The sequence below is a fragment of the Orycteropus afer genome, unplaced genomic scaffold (assembly GCF_000298275.1).
Source record: "Orycteropus afer afer isolate SDZICR_OR568_19922 unplaced genomic scaffold, OryAfe1.0 scaffold00022, whole genome shotgun sequence".
In the NCBI taxonomy this organism is placed as follows: domain Eukaryota; kingdom Metazoa; phylum Chordata; class Mammalia; order Tubulidentata; family Orycteropodidae; genus Orycteropus; species Orycteropus afer.
The window spans coordinates 14,136,469-14,140,944 of NW_006921609.1; positions in this window are offsets into that span (position 1 = coordinate 14,136,469).

Here is a 4,476-nt window from a genome sequence, read left to right on the forward strand (position 1 = left end):
TGTTCCGATGATTAATGGATGTCTGTGGCTGTTTCTCTTCAATTTGAGTGGTGCCACATCAGCAAATGAAGGTCTCGAAATCTTTCTCTTTTCCATGAGTAAGGCTGGGTTTACTCAGATGTTGCAGCTCTTTCCCAGTCCTATTTCACGAGCCTTTTAGCCTAAATGGACTATTCCTAAAGTTGCGCTTTAATGTACCAAACAGTGTTTCTTTGCTATTCTTAAGGTTTTACCTGGCCAATTCTTTCAGAAGGGGACGGCCTCTTCCTTCTTCCTAGTCTGTCTCAGTCTATAAACTTACTAGCCTAGCCTAGTAAGCACTTAAAAAACAAACAAAAAAAAAACTCACTGCTGTCAACTCAGATCAGACTCATAGTGACCCCTCCTTGTGATTCTGAGGCAGTATCACTATAGAAGTAGATTGCCTAAACTTCCTTCCGAGGAGTTGCTGGGGGGTTTGAACCACCAGCCTTCTGGTTAGCAGTCAAGTGCCTTAGGCACTAAGCTACCAGAGCAGCCCATGGTACTTTCAGTATTCTTCATCAACACCACAATTCAAAAGCATCAACTCTTCTTCAGTCTTCCTTATTAATTGCCCAGCATTCATATGTATATCAGGCAATTGAAAATACCATAACTTGAGACAGGTTCACCTTAGTCTTCAGAGTGACATCTTTGCTTCTTAATACTTTAAAGAGGTTTTTTTAAGCAGATTTTCCCATTGCAATACAACTTCTGATTCCCTGACTGTTGCTTCCATGGATGTTGACTGTGGATCCAGGTAAAATGAAATCCCTGACAACTTCAATCTTTTCTCCATTTATCATGATGTTGCTTATTGGTCCAGTTGTGAGTATTTTCATTTTCTTTATGTTAATATATAATCAATATTGAAAACTGTAGTCTTTGATCTTCATCAGCAAGTGCTTCAACTCATCTTCACATTCAGCAAGCAAAGTTGTGTCATCTGCATATCACAGGTTGTTAATTGTTCTTCCTCCAAACCTGATGCTGTGTTCTTCTTCATATAGTCCAGATTCTCAGATCATTTTCTCAGGATACAAATTAAATAAGTATGGTGAAATGATACAACCCTGACATACACACTTCCTGATTTTAAATCTTTCAGTATCCCCTTATTCTGTTTGAATGACAGCATCTTGGTCTGTATACAGGTTCCTCAGGAGAACAATTAAGTGTTCTGAGATTCCCATTCTTCACAATATTATCCATAATTTATTATGTTCTACATGGTCAAATGTCTTTGCAGTCAATAAAACACAGGTAGACACCTTTCTAGTACTCTTGCTTTCAGCTATAATCCATCTAACATAAGCAATGATATCCTTCATTCCAAACCCTCTTCTGAGGGTCCAGCTTGCAAACCTGGAAGTTCCCTGTCAATGTACTGTTGCAACCATTTTTTAATTATCTTCAGTAAGATTTTACTTGTGTGTGATATTAATGATATTCTTTGATAATATCCACATTCTGTTTGGTCACCATTCTTTAGAATGAGCACAAATATCAATCTCTTCTGGTCATTTGGCCAGGTAGCTGTCTTCCAAATTTCTTGGTTTAGACAAGTGAGCACCTCCATTGCCACAACTGTTTGTTGACACATCTCAGTGGGTACTCTGTCAAATACTGGAACTTTGTTTTTCACCAATTTCTTTAGTGCACGTTGGACCTTTTCCTTTGATACAATTGATCTTTGATCATATGCTACCTCTTGAAATAGTTGAACATTGATCAATTCTTTTTGATACAGGGACTCTGTGTATTCCTTCCATCTTCTTTTGATGCTTCCTGCATCATTTAATATTTTGTACATAGAATGATTCAGTATTGCAATTTAAGGCCTGAATTTTTTCTTCAGTTCTTTCAGCTTGAGAAATGCAAGCGTGTTTTTCACTTTTGGTTTTCTAATGCCAGGTTTTTGCACATTTCATTATAATACTTTGCTTGTCTTCTCGAGCTGCCTTTTGAAATCTTCTGTTCAGCTCTTTTATCTTGTCTTTTCTTCCATTTGCTTTAGCTACTCTCTGTTCCAGAGCAAGTTTCAGAGTCTGTTCTGACATCCATTTTAGTCCTTTCTTCCTTTCCTGTTTTTTTAATGACCTTTTGCACTCTTCATGGATGATGTTCTTGATGTCATCCCACATCTCTTCTGGTTTTCTCTTATTGGTGTTCAATGTATCAAATCTGTTCTTCACATGATTTCTAGATTCAGGTGAGACGTAATCAAGGTCATATTTTGACTCTGAGGGAATTGTTTTAATTTTCTTCAGCCCCAATGTGCACTTGTGTATGAGCAATTGATGGTCTTTCCACAGTCAGTTCCTATCTTTGTTTTGACTGATGGTATTGAGCTTCTCTGTCGTCTCTTTTCACAGATATAGTCAATCTGATTTCTGTGTATTCTATCTGGCAAGGTCCACTTGTATAGCCACCACTTATATTGTTTTAAAAAAAGGCATTTGTAATGACTAATTCACTGGCCTTACAAAATTCTATCATGTGATCTCCAGCACCATTTCTATATCCAAGTCTGTATTTTCCAACTACTAATGATTCTTCTTTGTTTCCAACTTTTGCATTCAAATGACCAGTAATTATCAGTACATCTTGATTGCATGTTTGGTCAATTTCCAACTGCAGAAGTTGGTAAAAATCTTCAATTTCCTCATCTTTGGCTTTAGTGGTTGGTGCATAAATTTGAATAATAGTAGTATTAACTGGTCTTCCTTATAGCTGTACGGATATTATCCTATCACTAACAGCACTGTACTTCAGGATAGATTTCAAAACATTCTTTGTGATGATGAATGCCATGACATTCCTCTTCAATTTGTCATCCCTGGCATAGTAGATCATATGATTGTCTGATTCACAATGGCCAAAACCAGTCCAATTCAGCTCACTAATGCATAGAATATCTATCCTTATCTGTTCCATTTCATTTTTGATAACTTCCAGTTTTCCTAGATTCATACTTCATAAATTCCATGTTCCTATTATTAGTGGATGTTTGCAGCTGTTTCTTCCCATTTTGAGTTGTGCCCCACCAGTAAATGAAGGTCCCATAAGCTTTACTCCACCCATATCATTACTATCACTAGTGGTACATTATTATAATAGTAATTATTGAACATAATTAGTATCATTCATACTCAATACTAGTGATAATTGAGTATTGTTAGTTGTAGGATAAATATAATGATAATTCATCATTATTCAGTACATTAAGTCAATCATCCTGCCTACTTGGCCAAGTGTAGTGCCTAAAGCATTTGACCGCTAACCAGAAAGCTGGCAGTTCAAACCCACCAGCCATACCTCAGTAGGAAGGTTGGGCAATCTACTTCGTAGTGATACCCTCAGAAACCCAAAGAGGGGTTGCTATGAGTTGGATCCAACTTGACTGCAGTGAGTTTGAGTTTATTCATCCCAGTGAAATGCTGAAAATTTTTAATTTATTTTACTTAAAAATCAGCTCTGTGTATAATAATTTGTATAGTTAAATCATAAAATATAAACCCATAAACATGACCTTTTTAAATATGTAGAGCTTTGTTCAATATGTATTTAAGTTTAGTTAGCACAGTTAGTAATAGCTATTTTCACCTGAGTCCAATACAACTGTTTATTCCTATTTCTTTACCCCATGATTATACACTACCCTTTTGTTATCCTTCAACTACATCAGAAATATATACTAAAGTTTGCAAGAGCTGCTAAATATTATAGGCTATGGTTTTGTTTGTGTCCACTAAACATTTACTGAATAATAAAAAAGGAGTCAAGATTAGCACAAATGTACTATATAAAGGAAAGAGCAAACATTTTACTTTTATCATACCCAGATTCATTCTAGCCAACAGTCAGTTCACAAGTAGAGAAGAAAGCATCTTACTATAGGTCAAATTTTTCTCTTGCTTAATCTCAGAGTAATTTGTTGAACATAACAGAAGTCTGAAAATAGATACGACACACTCCTTAGAGAAATGGTTTATGTAAACCTCAGTAGAGGAGTTTTGCTTATATTTTGGCTCACTTTCGCAAGTGCTAAAACAAAGTTTACAAGAGTTCCCTGCTTTAACTCACCTTCCCTCTGTTGATCTAACTCAGCATGAATTGTTGATATTTCAAAGCTGAAAGTTAGACTGCAACCAATGGATAAGCTATAGTTAGCCAACACTAAAAAGTCGTTTCATTTTTGTTCTTGATATAAAATACCTAGTTATATTTGAAAATATACTGATACTTTTTCATTTCTTTGATTATATACAAATAAAGTTACCAACTTTTCAAAGATGTGTTTTTAGGAAAAGAAAGAGTTAAGAATAAATACCACTGGACAACCTGCCACAGAGCTTGGTTTCTAATACTATTCTCCAACAAAAACAAAAAAAAAAAAAATTGGGATCCTTGCAGATATGTCTAATTCCAGGGCTGAGCAGAAAATGAACAAGA